The sequence below is a fragment of the Bactrocera dorsalis genome, chromosome 2 (assembly GCF_023373825.1).
Source record: "Bactrocera dorsalis isolate Fly_Bdor chromosome 2, ASM2337382v1, whole genome shotgun sequence".
NCBI lineage: Eukaryota > Metazoa > Arthropoda > Insecta > Diptera > Tephritidae > Bactrocera > Bactrocera dorsalis.
The window spans coordinates 88,786,745-88,803,416 of record NC_064304.1 but is presented as its reverse complement, the minus strand read 5'-3'; the positions used below and the strand labels follow the sequence as shown (position 1 = coordinate 88,803,416).

Below are 16,672 nucleotides of genomic sequence, written 5' to 3'. Positions count from 1 at the left end.
TTAAGTAAAGTGATAAAAAGCGTTGAACAAAAACTCTATACACAAGTTGTTTATACGTATGTTTTATATAAATATGCTGTTTTCTGTTTTAGTAAGACAAATTTCTATTTCCGTTTGACGGTTGCTAACTTCTCTCGACTACCTTTCGACCTGAGCACAACCAGTCAAATTAAGTGAAGCTACTTGATTTTTTGACTTTTATTTTCTGCTTGGGACTTTTATTCTCTACTTTCACCGTCAGGCTAAAAGGATTTTACATGCCTTACACCAACAACTTCGTTCGACTTAACTTTATTATTACACTTGTGACGGCGGAAAAGCGAAAGAAAAATTATTATTTGCTCATAACTATTTACTTTCATTTCTTTTTCATTTTGTCTCTATTATTTCGTGCGCTTGCAGCTGCCAAGGGTCGGACAACTAGTGCACCTCCCTTTGGGACGTCTCCAGCCACTTTGTTAAGCTAACAACGAGCGTTTGAGTGCATTTGAAAGTGTTGATTTTTGTCGACAAAAAAGTTACTTTGAATCCCAGCCAAGTTCTTTTGGATATAAAATATATATGTGCATATGCATATATGTATGTAGAAATATATATACATATACTCGTATGTATGTGTATCAGCACGGCACTCATGTCAACTGAAGTGCTGATATCACAGCACTGCCAAGTGGCGAGTGATTTTAATCGCTACAAAAGCGGCGGTAATTTCAATTTTAAAACCATTAACTTAACACTTGTTTCGTTTGTGTCGCGACATTTTAGCTCGTGCCAAAGCCACTCAGTGGAAAACTTTGCTAAATGAAATTTAACACATCTCGTTAATAGCTGTGCCAGTGATTTTGGCATACATACAAACATAATTGGTTAAATGCACGGCTGGGGACTTCGCTGCCAGTGTGGGTAGTTGAAAAATTAACACATCAAAAATTTATTGTCAATTTTAGCTATGGCTATTAGTCAAGTTAACAATATCCATAAACGCTGTTGCAGTTCGAACATTTATTACGACAAGATCTGTTATATTTTGTTTAATTTGATTTTCAAACTGTGATCTATTATCATTCAATTTATCGTAAGCTGCAAAAAATTCAACAAAAAACGATTTTATAACTAAAATTAAATATTTTTTTCAATATGATTAGTTTTTATTTCATATCGTCTTTCCCACTTTCTCAGCATCATCATCTCCATCAACAATAAATTGTGTTGAAATCATGTATGAGGGATGTTGGGGACCACTGTTGATTCTCTAATATTAGCAAAACATTTTTTCGCCCTTTCTTGATTGATTCGATTATCACTGTAAAAAGGAATGGATTTGTTACTACGTCACGATCTTCACTTGATACTTTTCAGTACTCAAATAGTTAACACCGCTAGACGTTAAATTTTCTAACTTTCTACAGCAACTTCGTTAGATTGTCAGTGGTTTGGTATATAGTTTTTGATAGTGTGAAGTTTGTAGAAAATTCACACAAACTTCAAGACTTTTCTAAATGATCAAATTACTCGTAAAAGGATTAGTCCGGGTAATCTTTGATCAGATGATACCTAAAGTATGCAGATGTTAACACCATGTATTACAATTAAAAATATTACGGTCACAAAATACTCTCCACTTCATTTTAAAACCCTATACATGTTGTAAGCTGCAATCACAAATATTATCCTCAAACAAGGCTCACTAAAAGACTAATCGCGCATTGATTGAACTTAAGTTGATTTTGATTAGTCTGTCCGTTAATCTTACTGTACGTCCCGTGAATTTTTAATTGCAAATTGCAAACAACCAGCTATTAATAAATTATTATGCCAGAAAAGCTTTGAGTTGTGGGACGAATAGCTTAGTTGGTGTTTATATAATATTTGTCGTTATAAAAGGGAAAGTGCGTCCAGGAGAGAACTTTATTGCTTATTTAATCACGATTAAAAATTTTTTGTAGCAGTTTATTTTACAACCTCTTCAGCTAAGTGGATTGAGTATGATGAAGACTAAATGATAGGCCGTCTGATTCTAAATTAACGGCTGTGATAGTTATATTGTTAACCGCTGTAGCTTCTTCCGGACGTCAAGTGTTTTGCCACTGAAAATATTTCCCAAATGATTTTGAGGGCAGCTGCAAAATTGACAACGGTCGGCTGGATAAAAATGCTGGTCCATTCCGATCGTATAAATTCGATTGTCATGGGAACGGTCGGAACGGTGGTCTTATAGCACGCATAAACAAACTCAGTCAATGGTGTTTCATCCACTTATAGCTCAAGGAGAAAATAGGTCTTATTTTGCATATACTTTTATACGTATTATTTACATAATTTAGTCAAAAAACTGTTTGGAAAGTGTTGACTAAAGTTTTATATAAGTGCCACATACTCACATACTACTAATACGACAAAAAAGTAATTAAATAAATCACATTATAAATAATCAACAATGCTTTAGTGAAATCTTTTGCTAACCTAAAAATGGTGGCTCTTTCACTTCAAGCCTTACTTATTTCTTGAACTACTTCTAAACCCAAACCATCAACTCTTACAACTCACTTGTCATACACTTACACAAAGTACAGCCGTCTAGGGTTAACTTGAAGCAACTTTTCAAAATGGCAGTATTGAAATTCACAACGTTTTTGGCAATTACGACGTGTATTCCATAATCAATTTCTTTTGTTCGATTTCACGCATTGGTTGGCAACATACCGCCTCTGTCGCAAAACTGCTGAAAATTTTCAGGTCAAACGATGCTTTTGTATCTTGATATTCTCAAAATTTCTTTGGGCGCGCTTTTGGAACTTTGTTTACTTGCCGCTTTACTGGGAACTGACAGATCACATAAATGCACGTAAAATGCAAATCAAGACACGGGGAAGGGGCGTACACAGCACACACAACGCCGCAAAATGTGGCTTCACAAATGGAAACCGAAACACCGTAACGGTGAAACTATGTAGCTGTGGTTGTGGTTACAACTTGCCACTTACAATATTTAAAAGGAGATGCGGGGTGACAGGCGCTGCGGGCGGGCGGGTGGTGTAAAAATTAGTGTGCATATGGAAATGAAATATTTATGGCGCAACAAAAGCTGACATTGCTGTCGTGAACTGGATGAACTGAGCGATTGCCAGAGTCAACAGACATTGCTAATACTATAACTTTTGAGTGAGCAATTAAATATGGAGACGGCAATAGGTGGGTAGGTGTGCAACGAAGAGGTGTGTGAATGGGGCGCTGATTGTTTTCTACTTTTCATATATTATTCGCATTTTCAACACTATGCACGCAAGTGATGTATACTTGTGAGTATGTGCATGCATGTGCATGTAAGTATGTCAACTGCTCGTAAACAATTGACTTGTGTGCGCTCGCAAATGCTTAAATGGCTGCGATATGCTCATGACACTACACCACCACCACGGGAAACGTCATCAACCAAGCAAACTGAGTCATAATTACTATAAAATCACAGGCAGTCAAGCGAGCAGTCATTTATTCGGTGACAGTGGCGGTGGCAATGACAATGACACAGTAGATCGCTTGACGTTTAGCACTGCTATTTGCGGCCAAACGAATATTCGCATATCATTGCAAGAAGAACAACAAAAATATTCATTTTAGACGAAAGTTTTGCGCGTCTATTTCAGTTTAAGACGAAGAAGGTATTATCGGCATTAAGGTACTTCATCATAACATAACTCGGGTAGGGTTTCTATCTCAATAATTCCAAAAGGCAAATAGGTGAATACAGAATACGAATTTCCATTGCTGCTAAGTCGTAAATGATCAAGTTCGAGAAAAAACCCTATAAAACACACATCTTGAGTTGGCGATATTTTCCACGAATTATGCTTTCATTTTTATTATTTTTAGATAGCAACCATAGCTTCACGTTTACGTATCGTAGAAACATCACGGACTCTTTCCTTCTTCATTATATTTGAGATGAGTCGATTATCTCTTGACTTCTCTTCTGAACCTATACTACAGATACTAGATTTCTTTGTATTTAAGGGGCTATACCAGCGTGACGCATGAAAAATTAGGCGATTTTCGTGATTTTTTTTAAGAGAAAGTACGCAATGGAATAATTCGAACTTCTTTGAACGTAATAAGGTATATTTTCAGCTATATTTTAAGATTTTTTTTTTACAAAAATGTTGCAAAATAACAGAGATATGGGCTGTATTCGGAGATGCCAAAAAAAAAAGTGCCCCAACTGCTGGCACGATTCCGACCAAATGAGTAGCTCAAACAAAAAAATTTTAAAAGCTTATTAGACTTAAAGATATTTCAATTCAATGAACTACCATCTTTAAAAAATATCAAAAATTAACAAAATGGCGTCATTTTGAAAAACAATCATCAAGATACAACCTTCCCCATTTCACAAGATATTTATGGAAATATAACCTATCAAACAAGCAAATAAACAAATTTTTTTTTTTTTTTTGAAAGTGTCACACTGGTATTGCACCTTTAGTATGTAAAAAAATAATTCGACAACGCAAAGAAGTACCAATCATACCCAGATATCTAGGGCTGATTTCGGTTTTGTATCTATTTCCTACATTAATGAGGGAGCTGTAGAGCTTATTATATTACATTGTGATAATAATGAGCTTAAATACAACTTCTCTCAGCCACTGATTGCAATAGAAAAAATCTAAACATTTAAAAAAAAGCAAAGATAATAGAAATGAAGCGAAAGCTCGAAATTTATATCGCGTCAACAGCAGCAAACATCACCCAGACGTGAAACAACTGCTCGCCTCTTGGCGCTTTTGGGACTAACTACTTAGGTATACCAAATGACTATGCTGTTAGATGCAGTGCGCACTAACTCCTAGTCATCTTCGTTGCACGCGCTCTCTCAAATCTATGTACTCGCTTTAAGTACTTGTCAGTGTCTTCCCTTGAGAAAACCAAGTTGAAAATGTAAAGGGGCAAAGTGTTAACTGAAAACTGGTAATTGCAAATCACATTGCGCACAACGCCAGCGGGCAGACCACGGTTTACAATTGCATTCCCACCGGTGGCGTATAAGTAATTTGCAGTTTAAATGAGCGTGTGAGAACAAAGAACATTTGGAGTGAGTTGCATAAGTAGAGTGCATGTATGTATGTATGTATGAGTCTATGATGTTAAATTTTAAATCCAGCCGACGTGATTTTTCATTTACCAAACCAGCCAAGTAAGAGCTGTTGCGTGCCAGTGCCAGAGACTATAAAAATATTAAGATACAAAACACTTAATATTGAAACCGAGATATGTATGTATGCATAAGCAATGTATGTATATGTGAGTCAGAAACAGAACACTGGACGAGAGAATATATCCGCAATCATGACACTAAATCTGACATTATGAGGAAATAAATTTTAATTTCACTTACTTTCGGACAACAACCACAAAGCCATTGAGTGGACCATCACTTATCATTTACCAGTTAGACAATATAGTCACACTTACCTGCAAAGAAAATAAGAAAATTTATTATGAATGAAAATATAACATTTAATAAAAATAGACTATTGAAAATCTAGCAAATATTTGCTAATAAATAGATGGACATATTGAATTAATTCGAAAAGTAAATCATTGAGTGTGTGCGTGCAAAGGATTTTGATATTCAAATATGTGACCACTTAAGTTTTATAGGAAAATCTATAAGGCCAATATTTGATTTTCATTTCTAAATCTACATAAGTAGAGGCTAATGGACATTCTCATGTTTGTATGTGTGTTATATTTGTGCAATTTACTGAGTGCTTACACACTACACACTTCACAAAGCGTTAAACTAAGCAAACAGATGGGTGAGAATGTGCCGAGAAATTCAAAGTACGAAAATCAAATGCTTATACTGTATATACATATTTAGTTGTGTATAGCATATGCCATATATCGTACATATTATATATAACTAGTAGAAAAGGGTCTTAAGAGAAAATGTAGAATGTGGAGTTTGCAACCAACTTTTTCAAAAAATAAATCATGGCGATAGGAGTTTGAAGTCTGAAATACAATTAAAAGCTTCAAATTAGTAAATGAATATGATGTACTGCTATATTTCGAAGATTGCTTCTTAAGGCATGCCAGCATTTTGTGAAACAGCCTCAAAGGAATGAATACCCACTTTTAACGGCGTTAAGGCGCTAAAGATTGTACTCGTATTCAGTATAATTTGAAGAAAATCTGAAATCGTGGAATCGTGGAGTTTTTGAGAAAGGGAGTCTCTTTCTGACCTTTAATATAAACAATAAAGATGCCCATTATATTTTGCAATATAAAACTGTACTGTCAACTATACACAGTCAATTAATGGTTGGTGTTGTGGTACAAAGAAATTTTTTCCTAAACTCTTATCCGCAGTGATTTGAACAAATTATACGCGTATCATATTGGTTATACAATATTTATATCAGAAGCGTATCTGTTCCTTACGCTAACTCTTTTAGTTTCGTATGTGTATATTTCGATACTGTAAAAATACTAGGAATTTTGTGTTTTCATTTTCTAAGCAGATTGGAGTACAGGTTAACAGACGGACATACGGGCAGACAGACAGTCACACTAATTTCGCCTCATCCTGATTATTTATGCATATACAACCCTATACTCGTATCTAACTCGATTATTTTTAGGTGATACAAACAACCGTTAGATGAAGAGATCTATCATACTCTATAGCAACATGTTGCAAGAATATAAAAACCTGGAAGACGTATAGTACTTATCGTGGAAAAGAATCAAAGGTCAACGAAAGCAAAATAGAGAGGCATTTACCAACCAAAAGCAACGCAAAGCAGAGAGCGCAAAAAGAAAATTAACGCAAACAAAACCCAGTGCCTGAAAAAAAAACATATTTGAAAAAGCATAAAGCGTACGAGAAAAAACTGCGACTGCGTGCGAGCAGAGCCAGTAAGTATACAGAAGGTGCCAGCTCACGTGCTCTTGCAGGACCATAACAGAAGTATCAAATGTGTATAATTGTAATATACATACAAATTTATTAAATTCATACAAATATATACAAGTTTTGCGTAAAATAAATTTAAAGAATAAAATCAACAAATTGAGAGGACTCAAAAGTCTTGCAGTGTAAAGTATCGGCTCTGTTCCGCTGTTCGCTACCAGCTCTTCTTAACAAAATTCGACAGTAATAAATGTTTTTGAGTAAATACAATGCATAGATGTATATGTATGTATACGATGGACTCAGAATACACATGTATATATGTAAAATATGTTATTGGTATACTCGCGAGCTCAACTTATGCGGTACGCACTCGTTAATATATTTTAGCGACTTTGATGCTGAAGATTTCAAACAATTGTCTGTGTGTTTGTACATATGTATATCTGTCAGACAATGATACGCATTTTGTCTTCTCATGGTATTTTGCACTTAATCTTGTAATCCCCCAAAGAATCATACAGTAGGGTCATGTGCACACACATAATAAAACTGCGTTGCGGGCAACTCTTTTGGATAGTCCTTGCAAATTCGAGGACGTAGAAATATTCTTATATAAAAATTTTTATATGTACATGCATATGTGTGATTCGTAAACACTGGTAAATATTTTTAAAAGAAAGCGGCAAGTAGCATATTTGCTTCAAATTATAATATAACAGGGTATTTTTTTTAATAAAAATTAATGTAAAGGTTTGAGACCTAGATAAATGAAATAACTAAATACATCTTTGAAATAGCCACATAAGACTTTCAATTTTAAATAATCATATTAGAAATATATTTTATTGATATTTTTTATTCCAAGTTTGGTAATTTGCACCGAATGTACAAAGCGATTGTTTGAAAACGTCTGTTTACTTTCATAAGGTAAGTGTCTTCGCTAAAACTAACCTAATTGCTTAATTGCAGCCTTTAATTTAATGATTAACCTCCTAATGCTATGCCACTAATTACAGCTGTATTTAGGAAGTAAAGATGTCTAGATTACTTTATTTGGATAAATTTTAGTTTTTTTTTGCTTTTAGAGAAGGATTTACTTAGTGAAAATTTTATATTTATTATTATTTAATTGTTAGGTACAATTATTTTCACATTTTTCGTTTGGTTTTTTTAATGTTTTTTATTATTTTTTTTATTAATATTCTATCCGCTGAGCGATATTGTTTTTATCATCAAAATACCTTGAAGCTGAAAGCACGTGCGTCACTGGTGTAGCAGTAAGCAGTGAGATTAACGTGTTGCATGTGCTGAGCTTTATGAGGTTCATACATACATACACACATAAACAATATCTGCGCGTATATATTTATGCACTACCTTTTTACGCAGAATTTGGCTGACAAACTCAGATACATACCTCATACATATACCAAAACCGTATGGAAAACTAGTGTATTTATAACTGTAAGCTATATACATATGTGCCGTAAATAGCAGCAAAATAAAGGGCCCGTCGCTCTAGAACAGTATACTCGTTAAAAAATTGGAGAGCAAAACAAAGAGAATCTGAGCAAAAGCACAGCTCATACTATTTTTACTTAACTGTTTTGTTTATTTGCAGACGCAACCTGTTTTGTTTTTGGTAAACTTTAACTATTTTAATGTCGACATTGACTCTGACAAACCACAAAAGCAGTGCAAGAAATGACTACAATGATGCGGATAATTGAGAGAAAAGACCTTGCACCAAGGAGAGCGCAAGAGAAAGCATGCTGTACGGAATAGACAGGCACAGCAATTTTCAGCCCAACGCAACCCCTACTACAAAGATTCCGAAGAAGCTTTTTTACGAAACTTTGCAGAGAATAGGAAAGAGAGAGATTAAGTGGGAGAGCGAGTGTCTCATATGCACATAAATGTCAGGGTGGTGCAGCCCCTCTACAGTTACTGATATTCATATTACAGCAAGAAAGAAATTATTTACACCCTCACCTAACAAGCTTCACAGTGTGCCATCAGAGCAGATGTTAACACATTAGAGTGTATAGAGTGTTTTGTTCTGCTGGCGAAAAAGCTTTCTCCCATTAGAGCAAGAAATTCATTTTGAAAGTGAAATTTACAAAATCGCGAGCGTAAGCGTACATTTGCAATCGAACTGTCCGACGGCGCGGAGGACAAACACGCAGAAACATTTTCAAACAAAATTTGCGCAAAGCAACGGTTTTTTTTTACAATAAAAATATAGGGGAGACAATATTTACTTTTTCTAATTGCCATACAACAGTTTTCCTTAAGCGTTTTGCGCAATCTTTCGCAGCGTCGGGGAAGAATATTTGCAAATGAGATGAAATAATAAAGAAAGTTTGTCAAAATTTTGCGTGCGGGTTGAAGAGAAACAAATTAAAATAAAGTAACTGTGCAAAATATGTGATAATACAAAAACAAAACGTGTAGAGCGCTATTAACAGGAGACGAGAGGTGCTTTGCTAGTGTGAAAATCTATGAAAAAAAAAAATCATTACTTTTCCCCCAAATGGTGCTAACTATTAGCTGCTACTTTGTTACTTCCAATACTTTGTACGCCTGCACCAACGTCACAACTGTGCAAACGAAGGCAAAAGGGTTCACTAGCTGACCACTAGCGCACTCCACTCCGCACAGCCACTCCGATTCAAATGCAACAGTTAATAATTGAACAAAAATAATTAGTAGATATAAATAATAAAAATAAGAAATGTATTGCCATTAATACCAATATTATTTGAAATACAAATTTCCAATAAAACAACATTAAACGCGTTAACATATGTCACTTTTGAAAATAGCTGCTGGCTTTTCAGCGTTGACGCCTGAGCGTCCAGGCGCGAAGAGAGCCCAATAGAGAGCACAGAACGCACGGCAGAAGACAGTAGCAAAGCAGAGAGCTTTGTTGTTGCCAAAGTGAATGCGAAATACATACAAACATATATGTATATACAATTACAAATTAGAGATGGGAGTATTGTGAAGAAATAATAGTAAGACCCAAAGACAATCTCGCACGACAACGGAAGCCAACAAAGAAAATACAAGAACAAGAAACACCCCACCAACACAAAGGAATAATGCAATAAATGAAATTAATAGTATTGCCAGTAAGCAGGTAGCCAGGTAGCAGTAATAAGCAACACAAACACACTCTCACACTAAGCAAACGCGCATTATACACCACCGATTCGAATTGATACGGAGAAGCAACAATATGTTGATAAGCAAAAGTTCCTAAGCAACTTGTTAAGCAGACACAAGTATTAGTATAGGACTAATACACACATACATAGGCACACACTGACAACACAAACAAATTTAAAGTTGATCTAAAAAAAAAAATAAAAATCAAATAAATAAATGAGCCGCCGGTGACGCGCCCGCGAAACTTGGCGTCATGTTGCGCTTCATGTTGCCAAAGTGAACACTGTTGCATGCGACATGCACGAGTAAAGTGCCACATGTGCTACGCCAAGCATAAACAAATAAAGAACTACAAAAAAACTAAAAATTGCAAATTGCATAAATACATGTGTTAACAATAATAATTATATTGCAAAAAGTGAGTAAATAAGTTTAGTTTGCAAATGTGCTTAAATGAGAAGTTGAGGGTGCAAAATAAAATATAATTGAAATTTGAAAAATTAAAAAAAAAAATAAGTAAACATAAAAGAAACTAGTTCAAAATTTTAAATAAAATAAAAATAAATAAATGTAAAAATTATTAAAATTATGGAAAAGAAAAAATAAGGAGCGGGAAATAAAATTTAGTAAAATTTGTATGCCATCTAGTTAAAGGTCACTAAATAAAAAAAATAAAAATAATAATAATAGCAAGAATAATATATAAATAAATAGTAATAATAATAAATAAAAATAAAAGGATTAAGCCCCTCCCTTGTTTTCTATAACGAATTCTAGCCCTCACTATAAATGGGTAGTCATAAAATATTTCAGATAGTAATCAATACCAAAGCGATGGTGCTTTCGATCGATGGAAGCTCAATAAAATATCATTAAACACTTTTTAAATCAAAGGAATAGGTCTAGAAAGGCAAACACAAAAAAGTCGCCAAAGTTTTGAGTTTCCTTAAATAAATTTTCTTTGCAAAAAATTCTAACATACGGCGATATAAGGTCCTTTCAACGAAAGTAGTAACCCATGATGAAAATTTTTTGAGTAATTTTTGAAAAAAATATTAAAAAAAAAATAAAAAAAAATTAAAAAAAAATAAAAAAAAAAAATTAAAAAAACAATTTAAAAAAAAAAATTGAAAAAAAATTAAAAACAAAAACGAAAAATACCCATAAAATCATTTAAATAACTTAGGTTGAACGTTGTGAATTGAAAATAAAAGATTATATTATTATATTAAAGATACTAACTTCTTGCAATAAATTTAATTAAAAATACTTTTTAAACCTATTTCTAGTTGCGGCAGCGTAGCAGAAGCTCCATTAATTAAATATATGCAAGCATAAGGAATCAATAAAGTAAGCCCTCCAATAGTCGAACTAGTTAAATTGAAAACAAAAAATAAATATTAAAAAAAAAATTAGAAAATTACACAAAATTAAATTACAAATAAAAATAAGCGTGAAATAAGAGAGAAACAAAAATACAACAAACAAATCAAATTAATTGCAACAAATTGTTGCGACAACTAATTGCAAAATAAAGGCAGCAAACCGGCGAAAAATGATTTGGCAAATGCAATAAGGAAATAAATAACAATAAACAGAACAAAGCAGAAAAAACTGCTACAAAAATCTAAATTAAAGCACGTTACAACTACAACTACAACAAAATAATAGTACATATAAACGCACACGATGTTGTGTTTATAAACAAATATTAATGGTTTTTAGCTGTGATATAACGTCTAGCGATTATTTGAAACGGTAGGCAAAAATAAAAGCAACAACAACATATTACTAATACAACAATGTATTTTTAATTACTTACCTATTTAATTGTGTTACTCGTTCATTAATCTACATATGTATGTACAGCTCATGCGAGTAATTAAATGCAAATGTGTGTGTGTGTGTGAATGTGTGTATGTAAGCCAGTACAGTATATGCATGAATGACATTGCACTGTGCTGTAGTAAACTTGATCATTTACATTTACGATTGTGAGCAAGCAGAAAGGCAATGGTTTTCAGTATAAAGTCATAACTCAAATAATCATTTTCCTTGAGGGAAGGTATCGAAAAATTAAATAAAAATATGATGAGTTTTAACAAATGTGACATTCGTTATATTGCAGTTTTTTTTTTTCATATTTACTATATGCACGTTAAGCATTAGATAGCACGAGCCAGTATGCAGCAGGTGGTGTGCGAGTTACTTTAGATAAGTAATTGGGCGATGAGTGCATTTAATGGTGGTTTCGGCTGATATTTGCACTTGAGAAGCAATATAAATTTACAGTCTATTAAAATAGTTTGTACACAAATGCTTTTCTTTTGATTTTGTAAAGCCACACACTCAAAAGCAGCATTCGGTTTTTGAGGTGAATTAAATGCGCAATTAGCATAAAGCACTTATGTAAGTATGTATCAACTATATACACACATACATATGTCTCCCTTTATAAGCCAGCGAATGTATTGTAGATAGCCTTTTCCTGCTACTTCGTCTTCTTGTTTGGGGAAATTTATTATTTGAAAAGGCCAGCGCCTAAGCGTAAAGGGGCTACAAGTTTTCTAAGCAACCTACGAGAGCAAAATTAATTTGGATTGTTCTTATCGACAAATACGATCTTTGTGTGATTATGCGTAAACTAGTATCAGCTTTATTGAGAATATTAAGTCCTACTTCTGCTTAATTGAGTCAATTAGTAAGCTATAAATGGACTAAATGAACGGTCGATATATATCAATTAATAAAATTATGAGTTTGTAAATGTTTAGATTACAAATCTTTTCATATTTAATCGAATAGAAACACCATAAATAATTTTTTGATAGTCAGTATTTTGGAAGTTAGTGAATAAAGGAAGAGATGTAGAGAGGTAGAGTAATGATCAGAATATAAACGTATATATATAAATTATAATACCAAAAAAAATATGGAATCGAAATAATCAAATAAGAAAGTAAACAAAGTCTTTGATAGTAGGAACATTGAGTAATCAAAATTATTTACACAAAGTTTCAAAACCTTGAACTTTTTAAAAGTCTTAAATGCACACCGTACTCTCGCAATATTGAACATTTCCCTTAATCTACATACAGTAAAACGGGGTTAACACATCAAGGCACAATATCAAATGATTTTCTTTGGGTCTCCCACATCTAACAAGTAAATACCGCCATTCATGCGCATATTAGGTAAGCAAAATCAAGGTCAATGATGCACACATGCAATTCGCCGTATAAATGCATGAATGCTGAAAAAGGGCAGACAAAATGCGACTTGTTGACTGCAACTTAAGCAAAAGAGAGACAGGAGAAAAGTAACGGTTACAACGATATTAACGTAAGCTCACGTAACTTTGCCGAATGTCAGTATGTCACCAATGTAACGACTGCTAATTTACGCCCACACGCAGTCACTTGAGAAGAAAGTGAAGGAGGAGATTTCATGGAAACCCCCGGATTTATCATTTTGTGGTGGCAGTTGCATGTTGAAGTAAAAGAAAGCAACAGATAATATGAAGGAAAACGCACAAGAGCAACCCAAAAGCGAGCAAGGGTTAGGTGTGCGAGCACACATATGTACACACATACAAATATATAAACTATTAAGTAAGCTGCGAATGTTCGTATGCACTTAAAGTGCAGCAGCATTAATCGAAAATGTGGGGATATGTGATGCACGCGCAATATTCACTTGCGTGAATGCATTTACCAAGAAACAGAAACACGGGAATGCAAAAAAAAACGCATTACACAGAGTATTGACTCAAGAAAAGTTGCTACTACCTAGCATTTATGCAATGAAATAAGAATTCTAAAGCTTATGCAGCAGGTCAACAGTAAATTACATATGTTCCCTCACATTCGCCTTTCGCTTTGAAATGCAGGGAAATTACGTCACGAATAGAATGTGCGAGCAGCTAATGATTCAATTAAAATGCCATAGGCGAGTCAAACGCCACGTAGTAGGCTCGTTACAAGTTTGATGTAATAAAAAAGAGGCAATTAATTCTTAATACATTTGAGTAGACATTCCTGAATGTAGATATGCATGTAAATTAAATGTAAAATTGTTTGTGAGTATTGCTCAGCTTTTACACTTTAAGATAGATGTCACAGTCTCAAAGTCTACGAAAACTCAAAAAATACATTTTTTTTCATTTTCGAAAAACTAATTGTTTAGATTAGATTTAAGAAATGTGTTTAGCTGAACTTTTCATCAAAATAGTAGCGGGATTCTGTAACCAGTCTCTAGTCTCTATTTGAGACATTTTGAAGCAAAGCCTCAATTTGAGACTAGTTACTATTCCCTAAACAGTCTCTAGCGTTAGTCTCAAAATATTGAGACCTGGTAGTTAGCAGGTCACAAAACTAAAAAGAGCTCTTGTCTGCTATTTTGAATATACTGAATAGAGATCATCATAGATATTAATCGATTGTCGTTTCTTTATATTTTGTAAGCAACTCAAACACGAAAAGATGAAAAATAAATCAATTTTACATAAATATCGTAAATATTATGGAACAAAGTCAACATATATTTTTATTTTTACTGATAATTCTGTTTTTTGACTATGTTATAGGAAATTTAATATTTGAATAATGAAATGTAATAGATTTTGTGACTGTCACTTACAGAATAGCAATATCATCTCAAGTCTCAAAAATTGTCTCTAACTTAAAATCTCAAATTTAGAGACTTGAGACGTCTCAAGTTACAAAATCGCACGGTAGACGTCTGGATCTTAATTCTAGGAGACATATAGAAAGTTTTTAAATTCCTTAGAAATGCCAATTGCAGTTTCGAAAAATATAATATATGAAATAATGCATATAAATTTCATTGCTATCGTCGTATGTTTGTGACGTAAATAACGAGAAGATACAAAATGATTTAACACTTATTTCAAAAGACGCTTCCCAATTGTAGTATTCAATATAAAATTCGGAAAGTATCTCTCATATTTGAGTGTGTGTTAGCTTTTCACTCGTTAGAATAGGCAATGAAAATCGATTCGCGCCTAAAAGCAAACAAAAATATAAAATAAATGAAATATTTAACATTTTAATGCTGTGTGTGTACGTTTTTAGAACAACAAAGAAGATGATGTGCGCCTGTCATTCCCGTATCAAGTGCTCTGCCATGGCCAACAGTATGCACGCTTGCTATTTCTAAATTGCAGGCATTCAAATGCTGAATATGATGGTTGCGGGAAACGGGTTGCAGCGGCGCATAAAGGATATTGAAACAGTTGAAGACATTTTCGACAAATTAATGACAACTTTAACAAAGGTCAGGCTATGAGCGGCTTATGTTTGGGGGTTGCTTGTCAAAGCAAATAAACAAATAAATGTATAAATAGATTGGTTGACAGTTTTCAAAATATTGCACAGTATTTCACTTGAAAAAAGTACAAAATAATAGTAAAAAAATAGGAGAACTTTGAAAATGATGAGCAAACATTATTCATACTAACTTATTTGTGCCAACTCCTGTGGGAATACATAAAGCGCCAATTACACGACTCTCGTGTTGTCCGTATACATACAATCTGCTCCTAAATGTAGGCAGCATGCACGCTCGCGTACGAGTATATCGTTAGAACGCGCTATCGCAAGCGCAGAGTGTATATAAATCAATAATTGCGTATACGACAAGTCGCACCAGCAACTGGGACATACAGCTCGTACGCTGTTAACAGCTGCTCTAGTGCCCACACATACTTTTACGCGCTATTTATGCAGCGTATTTTTTGCTATTACTGCATGTAACCCACGCGAATTTAAATAAATATTTTACAAAATTAGAAACCTCGTGGATACGGAAAGTGGTACACTTGTTAAGGAATGTATAAATATATGCTGAACTTTAAAAAATTTTGCAACAAACAGAAACCCCCACAATAATAATATTTCAAAGCGGTTGAGAATTGGATTTCTATTTGCTATGCGAACGAAAAACTTAAAAACCTGCAAAATAACCTCATACACTTCACTCAAACAGGCGAGCGCTCATTGGTTTTCCGCTTCCGAATCGAGAAGTTGCTGCCATTTTACATTTTACACTTGTGGCAGCAGGAAATCTAATTTGTTTTCCATTAGAATTTGCATAAATTGCGGTTAAGTCACGCCATATTTCTGTTGTTACTCTGCATATAGTATGTATGTATGTATATGCACGAATAGCCGAGAGGAAGTGTATGACATAGCGAGTACGCAACACCCAACTGCTCGGGTCACCCACTTACTCACTCGCCCACACAATCAATCAATCATTTATGTAACACTCAACAGCACGCCAAACTAAAATGTTGACAGTCGCCATCTTAAGCACCAAACCGCTTTCTGGTCTATCAATCAGTTAGTGAGCATAATTGAGGAAATGCGAGCACTTAACGCTGGAGAATTTAGTGAAAGCAAATATAACAAATAAGTTTAGCTAATTCTTGGAGCATTTTGATGTAGTGGCATGCAGCTGCCAGATTTATATCGCTGGTTTATAATGCAGCGCTGGTAAAGTGAGAAGGGCAATTTTACGCTTAATTACAGCTATAAATGTGCTAGTTCATGAGTAAACTCT

At 34.0% G+C, this 16,672-nt stretch overlaps 2 protein-coding genes across 4 annotated transcripts in view; one reads left to right on the top strand and one right to left on the bottom strand.

Annotated features, from left to right (window-relative positions):
- Positions 1 to 16,672, bottom strand: part of LOC105229621 (nuclear protein localization protein 4 homolog) — an 80,907-nt gene that overhangs the window by 14,144 nt on the left and 50,091 nt on the right. The gene's annotated exons all lie outside the window — the stretch shown is intronic.
- The window catches only part of LOC105229620 (uncharacterized), a 45,480-nt gene continuing 37,209 nt past the window's right edge, over positions 8,402 to 16,672 (top strand). Inside the window, exons 1-2 of one of the 2 annotated variants that reach the window (XM_011210031.4) lie at positions 8,403 to 10,508; positions 11,380 to 11,848. The gene's annotated coding sequence lies outside the window, so the exon portion shown is untranslated. Of the gene's footprint in view, positions 11,849 to 16,672 lie in introns of both variants that reach the window. The other variant, XM_049448300.1, reaches the window with a different exon arrangement.